The sequence below is a fragment of the Brassica napus genome, unplaced genomic scaffold (genome assembly GCF_020379485.1).
Source record: "Brassica napus cultivar Da-Ae unplaced genomic scaffold, Da-Ae ScsIHWf_504;HRSCAF=761, whole genome shotgun sequence".
Lineage (NCBI taxonomy): Eukaryota > Viridiplantae > Streptophyta > Magnoliopsida > Brassicales > Brassicaceae > Brassica > Brassica napus.
Genome location: NW_026016577.1, coordinates 17592 through 36135, shown reverse-complemented (window position 1 = coordinate 36135; position 18544 = coordinate 17592). Strand labels below are relative to the sequence as shown.

The following is an 18544-nucleotide window of genomic DNA, read 5'->3' as shown; positions in this document are numbered from 1 at the left end:
GAGAATCACCAGGAAGTTAAATAAATCTCATAGGAGTTGGGATGAAGAAGTTATCCCAATTTCAAATCAGGTGATTCCAGTTTCCCAGTTTGGGAATAGCGCAGCTTCTTCGTCGTTCCAATCAAACCAGGATGAATCTCTTTGTAAGAAGCTTGATTTGGATACATAAAGTGGTGGATAATCACCAGGAAGTTGAATAAATCTCATAGGAGTTGGGATGAAGAAGTTATCCCACTTTCAAATCAGGTGATTCCAGTTTCCCAGTTTGGGAATAGCACAGCTTCTTCGTCGTTCCAATCAAACCAGGTTGAATCACTTTGTGAGAAGCTTGATTTGAATACATAAAGTGGTGGAGAATCACCAGGAAGTTGAATAAATCTCATAGGAGTTGGCGTGAAGAAGTTATCCCACTTTCAAATCAGGTGATTCCAGTTTCCCAGTTTGGGAATAGCACAGCTTCATCGTTGTTCCAGTCAAACCAGGATGAATCACTTTGTGAGATGCTTGATTTGGATACAAAAAGTGGTGGAGAATGACCAGGAAGTTGAATAAATCTCATAGGAGTTGGGATGAAGAAGTTATCCCACTTTCAAATCAGGTGATTCCAGTTTCCCAGTTTGGGAATAGCACAGCTTCTTCGTCGTTCCAATCAAACCAGGATGAATCACTTTGTGAGAAGCTTGATTTGAATACATAAAGTGGTGGAGAATCACCAGGAAGTTGAATAAATCTCATAGGAGTTGGCGTGAAGAAGTTATCCCACTTTCAAATCAGGTGATTCCAATTTCCCAGTTTGGGAATAGCACAACTTCATCGTCGTTCCAGTCAAAACTGTTGGAATGAAGAAGTAAGAAGCTGGAGTTGATGAAGAGACCAAGCTTCAAGAGCAAGCAAATCTGGAACAAGCAGATTTGAATCTGTCCGTACAGTTTTGGCTTGCAAGTAACCAAACCTAACCTAGAGTGTCTTGGAAGTCAAGGCAAGTGGGGAACTCGTCCAGCTGAGCTTTCTGAAGCATATTTGAAGTTTAAACTAAGTATGAGACCGTTGGAGAGAGATCTGGCAAGTTGGAGAATTAATTAAGATAAAAGTCACATGTGCATAAGGAGATGAACCTGCTGTCACTTTCACCCAACCAGACTGTGCCCATCTCTCTCTCCTGTCACTCTCTACTCCCTCTGGTCGAGATTCTCCTTGGCTGCATCCTCCTGGCTCCATCAGAAACCCTACAATAATATTAGTTTAGTAAATCTGTACTTTAACAATTGTTTAATCACTTGCAACTTGTAATCTGGCTATAAAGCCACCCCATTGTAACCATTACGAAATTAAGCTGAAAGGGAGAGTTTCTCCTTTCTTCTTCACCATTCTCAAGTCTCTTATACTCTCCTAATCTCTGGTTACAAGAATCTCTCTCATACTCTCTCAAATCTCACTTAATCTCTCTTATTCTCCATTGCAGTCTCTTTAATTCTCACTTACTGTCTTCACTCTGTTCTCTTTCAATCCGACCACTCTCTGTTCTAAACAACACTCACACACCATAACTTGTCTATTCTCTCATGGTATCAGAGCTCCAAGCTTCTGAGAATCCATAGAGCTTCCGCAAATCTGTTACAGTTCATACTTCTCTTCAAAAATCTCTGTTTCTGTTCATCCTTGTATCCTCTGGTCTAAAGCTTTTCCAGGAGGGAAGAGACTCACCAGAACTCAAGATAAAGGAGGTCTTTAGTATCTGAAACTCAAAGCTTCCACAATTCAAGCATAGGCTCACCCTCATTGTTATTTCAAATCATTGGAGAGTTTCTGTCCAGCCAGCTGTTCAATCTCTTCAAGAGGAAGAAGACTACAAACATGGCGTGTCCAGAGACTTCCCAAGGTCTATCACCCTTCCTCCTGTTCAGCCTGAAGAGGTCTCTTGGAGAAAGAAGGTTTTGGAGCTGTTTGGTACAAGTGATTTTCAAGTTCTTCCCAAAATGGAGTCTCTCACTGTGTGCCAGAAGGTGGCGCCTGGTAATCAGGAAGAAAGGAGGGGTCTTAAGCATGAGTGGTCTAAAGGGAAAGCACACACAAGGAAATGGCGTGGGGTAGAGATCCCAAACTCCAAATCTGTCAAGTTCAAGTGAACAGTGTGCCTTGGAGGTTCAAGGAACCAGCTCAGGTTCCTTGTTTGTAAGTTAACCTCCTACCTTTAATAAGAGCTTGAGTAGTTATGTCTGGTTGTGTTGAGTGGTGTGTTTGGTATCCTTGGGACAGGTTCAAGTTGCTAGAGTTGTTGAACCTAGTTTCTGTCCCATGATACTTAAATTGTGTGTGTTGCTCTGTTTCTTAAATTATTTCTAGGAGTTGTCTAGCATAGTATTGTCTAGTTCCTGTCCTAGATTAATTGTTTCTGTTTGTATTGTGCTAGGCGATTTGTTTAGCTACTGTCATTGTCTTGTTGCATTGATAAAGGTCTAGGAGAGCCTCCTGATCTTGTATTGCATTATATATATTGTTCAAGATGATTAGATGAGTTGTTTAGTCTCTGTTTATTGTCTTTAAAATTCATAAAAAGAGCCTAATTGCCTTGTTATTGATGAGTTATCATACCTGAGCAGTTAGTGATGTTAGTATGCATGGAGTTGAACTGAATGAGTTGTTTAGATTCTGTTCATTGCATATTTCTTTTTAAAACATTGGGATCAGACTTGGTGAATTATCAAGGGCTGATCCTAGTGTGTGTGGTCTGATTCTTGCTGGAGTTTGAGTGATGTTTCAGGTACACAAGAGGTGATCTCTGTCCATCATCAAACTAAGACAAAGAAGAAGGCATTGCCCACGTTTTTCAGAGCCTCCCAAGATGGATATTCCTGAACCGTGGAGATTGCCCAGTCCCAAATCCTATCTATGTGTCTGCCCATTTCCTACCCTGAAGATAGAAAGGATGTTGGAGAATTGGAGAAACTGCTCAGAAGTGACTTACCTGATGCCAAGAGGATGTACAGGAGGTGCACTCAAGAGAAAAGGCCATCACTAAGCCAAGAGTGGCCGGTGGTCAGAGGCATGGATCAAGGTGTTTAGTCCTGACCATGTAAAGATACCTTGTGAGTAGAACCAGTTGGCTTAAGCGCAGGCGTAGGAGCTGTTGTGCTCCTGGTTCAAGAGACTCATAAGGTATGAGATTTTCAGAGATCTCAGGCTGTGTGTTTGTGTGAATCCCAATAGGGCAGAGAGAGAGTTTGTAGGCGATTTAGAGAGAGATAGATTAGTGGAAGTGTTTATGAGTGATTAAGTGTTAACTCAGATCAGAAACAAAAGACTTTGAGAGATTAGAAGATTAGAGACTAAGAAAGGGAGAGATTAAGGGATTCTGATCCAAGAACACTTTTCTATTGTGAAGGAGAAGGGGAAATCCCCCTAACTCTCTTAAGAGTTACAAATTGCCTCATACATCTGTTTATATAGGCTTTTACAATCTGAGACATCATAAACCTATATCTAATGGCTGTAAATAACTTAAGAGGAATGGATGGTGTAGATGAGCTGGTCTTGTTGCAATCTGAGTAGTTAAAGCTGATTGGTTAAGAGGAGATGAAGCCTGATTGGTTTAATTCAAAATGGGGAAGGCTGGATGATGATTGGCTCTCCTTAGGCTCCTCCTAATCTGTCCACAGATCAGTCCAGGTTCATGGTCGTGGCTCTCCTTGTCTTTACAGCCAAGGCCAGCCTGTCCCAAGACTAAAGTAGCCAATCACACTGCAATGGCATCTTCTTGATTCTCCTTTGATGCCATCTGATCAGAACCTTATCCACAAGACTAGGACCACTTTTATAACTCCCAAACCTTGCCCAGACATTGCACAAGCTTTCCCGGGACGTCAGCCTCACCCTATTTTTGCACCAACTCCAAAACTTCTCAAATGGCCGAGTTATGCAAATCTGGGTCGCTCTGGTCCGTACGGATCCGTACTGTCCGTACACGTCCGTACTGCCTCACCCTATCTTTGCACACTCGCCCATTTGCTCCCAAATACACTTCTAAGTCTATCCTAGACTTGTCCCTAACTTTGCACATCCATCAGGACACTTCTGGACACCTTGCCCTATCTTTTGCACAAGCCCCAACTCAACTCAACACCTTTAGTTTCTCCATTTCTTCTCTTCAAGTTAACACTCCCCCTCAAGCTTGACTATAGGAGATCCTTAGTCAAGCTTAGAACCTTGAAGAACTTCCTCATTAAAAACCTCACCAAGGAAAACCCTTTGGGACAAAACCTTGATGAGGGAAAAAGAGTAAAGTCTCCAAGGCCTAGGGATTGGCCAGTGAGTCTTTGTGCCTTACCAACAATGTAAGGGACACAAAGACTCTGGATCATGGCCCTCATGTGATGCAAGATAGAACCCACTCCTCTTGCTCATCATCAACACTTCTTGTACTCTTCTTCAGACAGATCTTGGTCTCTCCCCCTTTCTCACAACCTTCTTGTTGTGTATCAAGTGCTCGGACTACCAGATCTTCCTTGATAGATACAAGCTGAGTCTTGGCTGCTTCTTCTTCATGAGTCACCACCATGTTACTGAAACCTTCATGACAGGATGCTTCAGACTGTAGTACCAATCACTGTTGAGATGAGGAGATGGAGAGTGGATACATGGATAGAGGAAGGGATTTGGAGCAGGCAGTAACTTGGAGATTTACCACAGTAACTTTATTGTTACTGTGGTAACTGAGTTAAAAGACTTGGGAAGTTACCTTGCATCTATGTGAAGAGTGAATCACGCCAGGATGAGTCTGAATAAGCAAGGAGGAGTTTGGATAAGGTCTGGTCAAGGCTAGAGAGCTTTAGACAGGCTGGCACCAGCTGGAAAGCTAAAGCAAGATGCCCAAGCATGTGAGGAACCTTATTGGCTAGTTTAAATCAAGCATCTTTGACTACACATGCTTTCTATCCTAGCTAGAGTGAACCTGGACGAATTGATGTATCCCTAATCTATATGTGTTGTAAACTCTCTCATTAATCAATCTAATGGAGTTTTGAGTCTCTCTCTATTCTCTCACTAAAATCTCTTAATCTCTTTAATCTTTTCATCTGATTATCCTGGATTAGTTGAATCATGCTCTAATACACAAAAGTGTATATGGTATCAGAGCCAGGTTGCGCAAAGTGGGAGAGTGTGATTCCTTTTTCCTTAAAGTTATTGAGTGTTCTTGAGTGTTCTTGGTGTTCTTAACTCCTGGGTTTCATTATCTTGGTGGCGTGAGAGGTTCTGGTGAATCCAAATCATCTCAACATGGAAATGGAGCACAGACCTGAGTCAACTGTGAAGACTGAAGAGGAGAGGCTTGGCGAGTGGTCAAGGTGGGCTAAAAGAGCTTTGGAAAGCTGTGGGTTATGGAGTAGTCATGGAAAGGGGAAACCTTTCATGGAAATGGCTACTGAAGAAGGTCAGACAAGAGGTCTGAAGCTGGGAAATGAAGTTGTTCAAGGAAACACTACAAAGAGTGAGATTGAAGCAACTTTAGGCAAGTCCAAGCTTGTGAGAGTCATTGAGGACAGAGGGGTGATCCGCGGCTTGAGACAAGGAAAGGATGAGTGTTATCAGCTTGTGGGAAGGCTGAGAGAAGTGTGGTCAGAGCTAGATGTGGTGAAGACACACACATCAAATCCGAGATGTAGTCAAGAAAGGAGGAAGCAAGATGTGATCTTCAGCTTCCTTATGGAAGAGGTATGTGAGCTTGTTAAATATACTTGTGATGTGTGGGAAATGAACAGGAAGCCAGAAAGATGGAAGGGAGGTACAAGCTGTAAGAGGGGAAGGTTGAGAAAACTTTCTAAGGAGTGGTTAATGAAGAGAAGGGTATGGAGAAAGGATAGCGAGTCTGAGCACTTAAGTGGCAGGATGAGTGTAATCTTGAAGAGAATCAAGGATGTACTTCAGCAGATGGTTATAGGAGAGTGTTCATACTCAGCTTACATGGGAGAAACAGTAGGAGACAGTGCGGATATGAGAGGAATGGATACCAAGAGGGCAGATGAGTGTGTGACAAAGAAGGAATGGGATGAGTTGGTTAAGCATGTGTATGCTTTGGCTACGACCCGGAGTCTGGGTGCTCCTGCCAAAGCATCCACATCTAAACCCATCATCATTGACTCTGGAGCAACACACCACATGATCAGTGACAAGAGACTAATCAGTGAGGTTAAAGCAGCAACAGGGAGTGTCATGATAGCCAATGGTACCAGGATCCCAATAGAAGGAGTGGGAAACCTCAAGCTGTTTGAGAAGAACTCTACTGCCTTCTACCTACCTCAGTTTACATCCAATCTAATCTCAGTTAAGAAGGCTACAGTTGATCTGGATTGTCAAGTGGTTTTCAGACCAAATGAAGTTGAGTTCCAGGATTTGAAGACTGGAAGGGTTATTGGCAGAGGAGACAGCAAGCATCAGCTCTATCATCTCCAAACAACTGAGGCGCCTAGTCCTGTGGAGTCTGTGTGTTTAAGCAGCACAACGGATAGGTGTGATAATCTCACATGGCATGCAAGGCTGGGACATCCTCATGCCAAGGCAATTGAACTGATTCTACCAAGTATGGCGTTCAATCACTTGGAGTGTGAAGCGTGTATACTTGGAAAGCACTGTAGGACTGTCTTCCCAACATCAGAAACCAGATATGAGAATTGCTTTGATCTGGTGCATTCAGACGTGTGGACAGCTCCCTGCATGTCTAGAGACAGCCATAAGTACTTTGTGACTTTCATTGATGAGAAGTCAAAGTACACATGGATCACCATGATTCCCTCCAAAGACAGAGTCCTAGAAGCCTTCATGAACTTCCAAGCATATGTTACTAATCAGTACAATGCCACTGTGAAGATTCTGAGGTCTGATAATGGAGGAGAATACACTAGTAATGCTTTCAAGAGTCATCTTGCAAAGCATGGGATTGTGCAACAAACTAGCTGTCCTTACACACCACAACAAAATGGGGTGGCAGAGAGGAAGAACAGACATTTGATGGAGGTTGCGAGATCAATCATGTTCCACATGAATGTCCCTAAGAGGTTTTGGAGTGATGCTGTTCAGACTGCTTGCTATCTCATCAATAGAGTGCCAACCCGTGTCTTGAAGAAACTGTCTCCCTTTGAAGTATTGAACAAGACCAAGCCACACATTGATCATTTGAGAGTCTTTGGGTGCTTATGTTATGTGATGAGTCCCGGAGAAAGAAGGAACAAGCTAGAAGCAAAGAGTACTAAAGCTATGTTCATTGGGTACTCAATCACTCAGAAAGGCTACAAATGTTATGATCCAATAACTAGGAGGGTTATGGTATCTAGAGAAGTGAAGTTTGTTGAGTCTAAAGGGTATTATGAGGAGAAGAAATGGGAAGACCTAGAGGATCTGTCCCGAGCTCCATCAGAGAAGGCAACAACATTGAGGGTGTTGTTGGAGAGGCTAGGGATAGGATTATCCCAAGATCAGGAACCAGGAAGAACAGGACCTACTAATCAAGCTGGAGAAGCTGGAGGAACAACTCCTCTTGATCATGAGAGGGGGAATGGATCTGAATCAGGGGAGCAGGAGCATAACCAAGAGGATTCAGGTCAGCATGATCAGGAGGAGACACAGGAAGTAGAGAGTGGAGCTCAGTCAGGTGGAAATGAGCAGGGAGAACCTGCTGGAAATGAGCAGGGAGAACCTACTGGTTTAAGAGAGGAAGCACAAGAGAATGTTCAGGCTGAAGAACAGGTTGAGACCTTGCGGAGGAGCACAAGGATAAGGAGGGATCCTTCCAACTGGGTAAACACGAGAGTGTACTACAATGCCCAGGCTGTGGAGCATCCCTCTCAAGCCATGTGTTCCTTTGCTGAGTTTCCAGAAGAGCACATGGTGTTTATGTGTAACTTGGATGAGAATGAGATACCAAGATCTTATGAAGAAGCTATGAAGCACAAGGTTTGGAGAGATTCAGTAGGAGATGAAAGGGATGCAATGATCAGGAATGACACTTGGTATGAGAGTGAATTACCTAGAGGGAAGAAGGCAGTTTCAAGCAGATGGATCTTCACCATTAAATATCTTGCAAATGGGGAGATAGATAGGCACAAGACCAGGCTGGTTGCAAGAGGATTTACACAGACTTATGGAGAAGATTACATTGATACTTTTGCACCAGTGGCCAAGCTTCACACAATTCGAATTGTGTTATCCATTGCAACAAACTTGGAGTGGGATTTGTGGCAGATGGATGTGAAGAATGCTTTCCTGCAAGGTGAGCTAGAAGATGAGGTATATATGCTTCCTCCTCCTGGTCTTGAGCATCTAGTAAAGCCAGGAAATGTTTTGAGATTGAAGAAAGCTATATATGGGTTGAAGCAGTCTCCTAGAGCCTGGTACAGGAAGCTGAGTACAACACTCAATGGGAGAGGGTTCAGGAAGTCTGAACTAGATCACACACTCTTCACACTGGTCGGGCCATCAGGGATCATTGTGATTCTAGTGTATGTGGATGATTTGATTATCACAGGGAGTGATAAGGCTGGGATTAAAGCCACTAAAGAGTTTCTCAGGTCAGTATTTGATATCAAAGACTTGGGAGAGATGAAGTATTTCTTGGGGATTGAGATATGCAGATCAAAGGAGGGTTTGTTCATGTCTCAAAGGAAGTATGCAATGGATATGCTAAAGGAAGCTGATGTGCTTGGAGGAAAGATAGCTAAGACACCTCTTGAGGAGGGGTATAAGGTCTTGCGTGAGGGGGAGGTTGAAGAGAACCAGTTGTTTGAGGATGCTAAGCTGTATAGGAGGATGGTTGGAAAGCTGATCTACTTGACGATTACAAGACCTGATATATGCTTTGCAGTGAATCAAGTGAGCCAGCATATGCAGGCACCAAAGGTTCATCATTGGAAGATGGTTGATAGGATACTGAGGTATTTGAGTGGCACGTCTGGTCAAGGAGTTTGGATGGGTTGTAATGGCAGTACAGAAGTGGTTGGATATTGTGATGCTGATTGGGCAGGAGATAGAGTGGACAGGAGATCAACTACTGGGTATTGTACATTCATTGGAGGGAACTTGGTCACTTGGAAGAGTAAGAAGCAGAAGGTTATCTCCTGTTCAAGTGCTGAAGCTGAGTATAGAGCCATGTTGAAGCTGACAAACGAGTTGGTGTGGATCAAGGGGATCTTGAAGCATTTGGAGATTGAGCAGAGTACTCCTATGACAATGCATTGTGACAATCAAGCAGCTATCCACATTGCTTCTAACTCAGTCTTTCATGAGAGGACGAAGCATATAGAAGTTGATTGTCACAAGGTGAGGCAGATGATTATACTTGGAGTGATATTGCCATGTTATACAAGAAGTGAAGATCAGCTTGCAGATGTGTTTACTAAGGCAGCGAGAGTAAAGACAATGGAGTCCATACTATCAAGACTTGGACTCATTGATCTTACTCCTAGGAGCTGAGCCCCTTAACCATGGAGTCTCCACTCTTTTTCCCTCATCAAGGTTTTATCCCATTGGGTTTTCCTTGGTGAGGTTTTTAATGAGGGAGGTCTTCATGGTTTCCAAGCTTGACTTGTTCTACATGGTCAAGCTTGAGGGGGAGTGTTGAGATGAGGAGATGGAGAGTGGATACATGGATAGAGGAAGGGATTTGGAGCAGGCAGTAACTTGGAGATTTACCACAGTAACTTTATTGTTACTGTGGTAACTGAGTTAAAAGACTTGGGAAGTTACCTTGCATCTATGTGAAGAGTGAATCACGCCAGGATGAGTCTGAATAAGCAAGGAGGAGTTTGGATAAGGTCTGGTCAAGGCTAGAGAGCTTTAGACAGGCTGGCACCAGCTGGAAAGCTAAAGCAAGATGCCCAAGCATGTGAGGAACCTTATTGGCTAGTTTAAATCAAGCATCTTTGACTACACATGCTTTCTATCCTAGCTAGAGTGAACCTGGACGAATTGATGTATCCCTAATCTATATGTGTTGTAAACTCTCTCATTAATCAATCTAATGGAGTTTTGAGTCTCTCTCTATTCTCTCACTAAAATCTCTTAATCTCTTTAATCTTTTCATCTGATTATCCTGGATTAGTTGAATCATGCTCTAATACACAAAAGTGTATAATCACCTCACTCTAGAGGCCGCATTGGTGATTGCTTCTTCATCCTTCATTATGCTTCATAACTGATCTGCTCCTCTTCTTGAATAACCACCAAAGACTCTAGGATCATAGAAGCTTTCTCAACACTCCCCCTCAAGCTTGACCATGTGGAACAAGTCAAGCTTGGAAGGATAGCTTCTTGATCCGCCCAATCACACCATTACAACACCTTCTGAACTCGCCATCTTCATGGAGTGCTTGTGGAAGCTTCAGCTACCTCTTCAGTCACCTCACACTAGAAGCCGCACTGATAGAGTCTTCATCTTCTCACAGCCAAGAGTGCTCTGAACACTCTCTTGCCTAGACACGCCACTGCCTAGACCCGGATGGCTCCTTCTTCTTCAGTTGCTTGCAACGGACCTTCTGAACCGGCTGATAGCTCACTAAACTCCCCTCCTCAAGCTTGGATTGGATATAATAAGTCCAAGCTTGCAAGTGAGCTTCAGTGAGACTTCACACCAGTGGCGCATCACCACTTCTTTCTCAACTCTCCATTGCACACTCAATGGGCAAAAGTCTCCTACTTTCAACTCGGATGGATGGTGAACCAAGAACACATCTTGTGAACCTGAAACATCACTCAAACTCCAGCAAAGATAAGACACAATAGTATTGGGATCAATCCTTGATTAATCATCAAGTTTGATTCCCAATATCACAAGCATTGCAACAGATTAAACAAGTCATTTTCAAGTTCTAATCTTTGCAAGCAAACTCTCTAAGCACAAGCACTTTCTTTTCCAGATTTATGCAAGCTACTTAGGCATTTTTAACTTCTGCCTTAACTGCATCTTAGACTTGAATCAAAGTGCATCAACCTAAGGCAGCAACAACACTCTACACTCCACTTTAAGCTCGGTTTCAATTCATGAAAGCAATCAGGTTTAGACAATACTACTAACTCCCTAACATACATTCATTATGAACCAGATTCAAGCAACAATTCTCAGTCACCAAACAACTCTTTTTAAGCATCCTGGGACAGATTCTAAACATTTCATATCTAGCAATCTTTAAACACATCCTCAGGTTATCAATCACATCACAACATCACAACCTGTTTAATACATTATTCAGTTCACATACACAAGCTTTAAACAAGAGAAAGAGGTTTCTTACAGCCAATGAACTAGTGTTAGTTCCTTGAAACTCCATAGAACATGGCAAGACAGTGAGCTGTTGGTGTCGACCCCAACTTCTCCTTCTTCCAAGGACCTTTCTCTTGAACTCTCCATGTCAAAGACCCCACCTTTCTTCATGTTACACTCGCCACACCAGTACCAGATGAAAGCTATCACCTTTCTTCTTGGACAGTGAATAAGAAACAGCTTGGATAAAGCTTTGAAGCTTGGTTGATCAGACCACTTCCTGCCTTGTTTCCAAGAGCCTTCTTTCTTCATGGGCGTCATGAGAGGGTGAGAAACGACCACTTACAGCTTCTGGACACCAGGGATGAACCCATCTTCCACTTGAGATGTTGAACAGCCGGCTGGATCATCTAAGCTTCTTCTTGGTTTCAAAACGACATGAGAGGAGCTTGTGAGCTTTTGCAGAAGCTAAGAACCAGATCAGATGAACCTGGCTCTGATACCATATGAGATTTTCAGAGATCTCAGGCTGTGTGTTTGTGTGAATCCCAATAGGGCAGAGAGAGAGTTTGTAGGCGATTTAGAGAGAGATAGATTAGTGGAAGTGTTTATGAGTGATTAAGTGTTAACTCAGATCAGAAACAAAAGACTTTGAGAGATTAGAAGATTAGAGACTAAGAAAGGGAGAGATTAAGGGATTCTGATCCAAGAACACTTTTCTATTGTGAAGGAGAAGGGGAAATCCCCCTAACTCTCTTAAGAGTTACAAATTGCCTCATACATCTGTTTATATAGGCTTTTACAATCTGAGACATCATAAACCTATATCTAATGGCTGTAAATAACTTAAGAGGAATGGATGGTGTAGATGAGCTGGTCTTGTTGCAATCTGAGTAGTTAAAGCTGATTGGTTAAGAGGAGATGAAGCCTGATTGGTTTAATTCAAAATGGGGAAGGCTGGATGATGATTGGCTCTCCTTAGGCTCCTCCTAATCTGTCCACAGATCAGTCCAGGTTCATGGTCGTGGCTCTCCTTGTCTTTACAGCCAAGGCCAGCCTGTCCCAAGACTAAAGTAGCCAATCACACTGCAATGGCATCTTCTTGATTCTCCTTTGATGCCATCTGATCAGAACCTTATCCACAAGACTAGGACCACTTTTATAACTCCCAAACCTTGCCCAGACATTGCACAAGCTTTCCCGGGACGTCAGCCTCACCCTATTTTTGCACCAACTCCAAAACTTCTCAAATGGCCGAGTTATGCAAATCTGGGTCGCTCTGGTCCGTACGGATCCGTACTGTCCGTACACGTCCGTACTGCCTCACCCTATCTTTGCACACTCGCCCATTTGCTCCCAAATACACTTCTAAGTCTATCCTAGACTTGTCCCTAACTTTGCACATCCATCAGGACACTTCTGGACACCTTGCCCTATCTTTTGCACAAGCCCCAACTCAACTCAACACCTTTAGTTTCTCCATTTCTTCTCTTCAAGTTAACACTCCCCCTCAAGCTTGACTATAGGAGATCCTTAGTCAAGCTTAGAACCTTGAAGAACTTCCTCATTAAAAACCTCACCAAGGAAAACCCTTTGGGACAAAACCTTGATGAGGGAAAAAGAGTAAAGTCTCCAAGGCCTAGGGATTGGCCAGTGAGTCTTTGTGCCTTACCAACAATGTAAGGGACACAAAGACTCTGGATCATGGCCCTCATGTGATGCAAGATAGAACCCACTCCTCTTGCTCATCATCAACACTTCTTGTACTCTTCTTCAGACAGATCTTGGTCTCTCCCCCTTTCTCACAACCTTCTTGTTGTGTATCAAGTGCTCGGACTACCAGATCTTCCTTGATAGATACAAGCTGAGTCTTGGCTGCTTCTTCTTCATGAGTCACCACCATGTTACTGAAACCTTCATGACAGGATGCTTCAGACTGTAGTACCAATCACCTCACTCTAGAGGCCGCATTGGTGATTGCTTCTTCATCCTTCATTATGCTTCATAACTGATCTGCTCCTCTTCTTGAATAACCACCAAAGACTCTAGGATCATAGAAGCTTTCTCAACATAAGGAAGGTCATTACCTAAGTCATGGGGAGACTGGTGGCCCAAAGACATTAGAGCTGAAGGAAAATGGTGATCCAGTTGGCTTAAGCGCAGATGTTGGTATTGTTGTGCTCCTGGAAGATAGTGAACTGGTTGGCTTAAGCGCAGATGTTGGTATTGTTGTGCTCCCAGTTTCAAAACTCATTGAAGCTCACATTCAAGCTTGTCCCTATACTCAGCCAAGCTTGAGGAGGGGAATCAGTGAGCTACCAGAAGATCCATGAAGCTCCTAAGTGTCTCTTTTCCTCATAGAAGGCCGGCAACATCTATGTGTCAAAATAGATGATCAAGAAGAAGAGGTTGCATGGCGATTTAATAAGGAGGGGCCTAAGTGATCAGTCTGAAGAAGCTGGCACACCCCACCACTCTGACCAGCTATATTCAAGGACTCAAGGAGTATTCAATCAGGGAAATTATTGGCTAAGCAATCACATGATGGTGGCAAATTATGGAGTTGAAAAGTGCTGAGCTTCCCTACATGCTGAAACTTCAAGAGAAAAATGCAAAGGCTGGTTGAGAGAAGGAATGGCGTGGAGGATTCAAGTGCTTAGCAATCCTCACCAACATTCAACAAACTGATGCAAGGGAAGTACCTAAAACCATTATTATTCTTATGTGTGAATAGGTTTGCCCCTTGAGAATTGATACATGCATTTTTTGGATGATTGAATCAGGTACCTATTGAGCTCATGAACAAAGAAAAGCTTTGTCTCAACTCCTAAATGGAGGCAAGAAGCCAGAAGAAAGGGGGGAGACAAGCTCAGGTCATAAGAAGAAGCTCAAAGGTGATTTGACGGTGAAGCAACTGGCGCCAATCCAAGTCGTTCATTGCCTCACCTCTGATCAAAATTGGAGTTTGCAAGTGGTGGATTCACTCTTGCATTACTCAGTACCAACCGGACCAAAGAAGCTCAGTTCCAAGTGTGTGATTGAGCTTCCATAATCCGGACTGTGTCTTACCAAGTGGGGATTCAATTGGAGTCCACTCCTGACCATTCTTATAAAAGGGAAGCACCTTAAACTCATCTCAATACATTCATGATTGTCCTTATACTTAAACTATTATTGAGTTTGATGTGATGAGTGCATTTCCTTAAGAACTGATGCACTTTTGAAATGATGTATCAGGTACCAAAATAAGCTTGAGCCTCACTGAAGATGATGATGATGATCCGGTCATGTCCTAGCCTTTCTAAGATGGCCAAAGAAGTCAGTTGAGAGGGGGAGACCCTAACCGAGTCTATGGTTCCATGAAGAGGTCAAGCCAAGTTCTAAAGAACAAGTAACTTTGCTGGGGGTTCAGAGAAGATGGTCTGGTCGTTTCCTTGCCTTCCTAAGGTGGCTTGAAGCCAGTTGAGAGGGGGAGACCCTAAACCGGCCACAAAATGATCCAGCCGGCTACTTGTGCTCAAGGATAGCAAGTTATGGTGATTCATACTTGCTATACCTATTAGGCCACGATCCAGAGCCTAAGGACTCCACCATGATGAATCTGAAGTTCCTTAGGCTCACTGGCCAATCCCTAAGCTTTGTGGAAACTCCACTCTTTTTCCCTTAGCAAGTTTTGTCCCAATGGGTTTTCTTGCTAAGGTTTTTAATGAGGGAGCTTCTTCAAGGTTCCAAGCTTGTCCAAGGATCTCCTATGGTCAAGCTTGAGGGGGAGTGTTGGAATGAAGAAGTAAGAAGCTGGAGTTGATGAAGAGACCAAGCTTCAAGAGCAAGCAAATCCGGAACAAGCAGATTTGAATCTGTCCGTACAGTTTTGGCTTGCAAGTAACCAAACCTAACCTAGAGTGTCTTGGAAGTCAAGGCAAGTGGGGAACTCGTCCAGCTGAGCTTTCTGAAGCATATTTGAAGTTTAAACTAAGTATGAGACCGTTGGAGAGAGATCTGGCAAGTTGGAGAATTAATTAAGATAAAAGTCACATGTGCATAAGGAGATGAACCTGCTGTCACTTTCACCCAACCAGACTGTGCCCATCTCTCTCTCCTGTCTCTACTCCCTCTGGTCGAGATTCTCCTTGGCTGCATCCTCCTGGCTCCATCAGAAACCCTACAATAATATTAGTTTAGTAAATCTGTACTTTAACAATTGTTTAATCACTTGCAACTTGTAATCTGGCTATAAAGCCACCCCATTGTAACCATTACGAAATTAAGCTGAAAGGGAGAGTTTCTCCTTTCTTCTTCACCATTCTCAAGTCTCTTATACTCTCCTAATCTCTGGTTACAAGAATCTCTCTCATACTCTCTCAAATCTCACTTAATCTCTCTTATTCTCCATTGCAGTCTCTTTAATTCTCACTTACTGTCTTCACTCTGTTCTCTTTCAATCCGACCACTCTCTGTTCTAAACAACACTCACACACCATAACTTGTCTATTCTCTCAAAAACAGGATGAATCACTTTGTGAGAAGCTTGATTTGGATACATTAAGTGGTGTAGAATCACCAGGAAGTTGAATAAATCTCATAGGAGTTGGGATGAAGAAGTTATCCCACTTTCAAATCAGGTGATTCCAGTTTCCCAGTTTGGGAATAGCACAGCTTCATCGTCGTTCCCATCAAACCAGGATGATTCACTTTGTGAGAAGCTTGATTTAGATACATAAAGTTGTGGAGAATCACCAGGAAGTTGAATAAATCTCATAGGAGTTGGCAAAAAGAAGTTATCCCACTTTCAAATCAGGTGATTCCAGTTTCCCAGTTTGGGAATAGCACAGCTTCTTCGTCGTTCCAATCAAACCAGGATAAATCTCTTTGTAATAAGCTTGATTTGAATACATAAAGTGGTGGAGAATCACCAGGAATTTGAATAAATCTCATAGGAGTTGGGATGAAGAAGTTATCCCACTTTCAAATCAGGTGATTCCAGTTTCCCAGTTTGGGAATAGCACAGCTTCATCGTCGTTCAAATCAAACCAGGATGAATCACTTTGTGAGAAGCTTGATTTGGATACATAAAGTGGTGGAGAATCACAAGGAAGTTGAATAAATCCCATAGGAGTTGGGATGAAGAAGTTATCCTACTTTCGAATCAGGTGATTCCAGTTTCCCAGTTTGGGAATAGCACAGCTTCATCGTTGTTCCAATCAAACCAGGATGAATCACTTTGTGAGAAGCTTGATTTGGATACATAAAGTGGTGGAGAATCACCAGGAAGTTGAATAAATCTCATAGGAGTTGGGATGAAGAAGTTATCCCAATTTCAAATCAGGTGATTCCAGTTTTCCAGTTTGGGAATAGCACAGCTTCATCGTCGTTCAAATCAAACCAGGATGAATCACTTTGTGAGAAGCTTGATTTGGATACATAAAGTGGTGGAGAATCACCAGGAAGTTGAATAAATCTCATAGGAGTTGGCGAAAAGAAGTTATCCCACTTTCAAATCAGGTGATTCCAGTTTCCCAGTTTGGGAATAGGACAGCTTCTTTGTCCTTCCAATCAAACCAGGATGAATCACTTTGTGAGAAGGTTGATTTGGATACATAAAGTGGTGGAGAATCACCAGGAAGTTGAATAAATCTCATAGGAGTTGGGATGAAGAAGTTATCCCAATTTCAAATCAGGTGATTCCAGTTTCCCAGTTTGGGAATAGCGCAGCTTCTTCGTCATTCCAATCAAACCAGGATGAATCTCTTTGTAAGAAGCTTGATTTGGATACATAAAGTGGTGGAGAATCACCAGGAAGTTGAATAAATCTCATAGGAGTTGGGATGAAGAAGTTATCCCACTTTCAAATCAGGTGATTCCAGTTTCCCAGTTTGGGAATAGCACAGCTTCATCGTCGTTCCAGTCAAACCAGGATGAATCACTTTGTGAGAAGCTTGATTTGGATACATAAAGTGGTGGAGAATCACCAGGAAGTTGAATAAATCTCATAGGAGTTGGGATGAAGAAGTTATCCCACTTTCAAATCAGGTGATTCCAGTTTCCCAGTTTGGGAATATGACAGCTTCTTTGTCCTTCCAATCAAACCAGGATGAATCACTTTGTGAGAAGGTTGATTTGGATACATAAAGTGGTGGAGAATCACCAGGAAGTTGAATAAATCTCATAGGAGTTGGGATGAAGAAGTTATCCCACTTTCAAATCAGGTGATTCCAGTTTTCCAGTTTGGGAATAGCACAGCTTCATCGTCGTTCAATCAAACCAGGATGAATCACTTTGTGAGAAGCTTGATTTGGATACATAAAGTGGTGGAGAATCACCAGGAAGTTGAATAAATCTCATAGGAGTTGGCGAAAAGAAGTTATCCCACTTTCAAATCAGGTGATTCCAGTTTCCCAGTTTGGGAATAGGACAGCTTCTTTGTCCTTCCAATCAAACCAGGATGAATCACTTTGTGAGAAGGTTGATTTGGATACATAAAGTGGTGGAGAATCACCAGGAAGTTGAATAAATCTCATAGGAGTTGGGATGAAGAAGTTATCCCAATTTCAAATCAGGTGATTCCAGTTTCCCAGTTTGGGAATAGCGCAGCTTCTTCGTCGTTCCAATCAAACCAGGATGAATCTCTTTGTAAGAAGCTTGATTTGGATACATAAAGTGGTGGAGAATCACCAGGAAGTTGAATAAATCTCATAGGAGTTGGGATGAAGAAGTTATCCCACTTTCAAATCAGGTGATTCCAGTTTCCCAGTTTGGGAATAGCACAGCTTCTTCGTCGTTCCAATCAAACCAGGATGAATCACTTTGTGAGAAGCTTGATTTGAATACATAAAGTGGTGGAGAATCACCAGGAAGTTGAATAAATCTCATAGGAGTTGGCGTGAAGAAGTTATCCCACTTTCAAATCAGGTGATTCCAGTTTCCCAGTTTGGGAATAGCACAGCTTCATCGTCGTTCCAGTCAAACCAGGATGAATCACTTTGTGAGAAGCTTGATTTGGATACAAAAAGTGGTGGAGAATGACCAGGAAGTTGAATAAATCTCATAGGAGTTGGGATGAAGAAGTTATCCCACTTTCAAATCAGGTGATTCCAGTTTCCCAGTTTGGGAATAGCACAGCTTCTTCGTCGTTCCAATCAAACCAGGATGAATCACTTTGTGAGAAGCTTGATTTGAATACATAAAGTGGTGGAGAATCACCAGGAAGTTGAATAAATCTCATAGGAGTTGGCGTGAAGAAGTTATCCCACTTTCAAATCAGGTGATTCCAGTTTCCCAGTTTGGGAATAGCACAGCTTC

The 18544-nt window shown here is 42.7% G+C and overlaps 1 long non-coding RNA gene across 1 annotated transcript; it reads left to right on the top strand.

Moving 5' to 3' along the window:
• Positions 1-1948: 1948 nt before the first annotated feature.
• Positions 1949-15545, top strand: LOC125604267. Its single transcript, XR_007336091.1, has 2 exons — positions 1949-3156; positions 13321-15545. It is a non-coding gene; the product is annotated as an uncharacterized LOC125604267 (long non-coding RNA).
• Positions 15546-18544: the final 2999 nt, after the last annotated feature.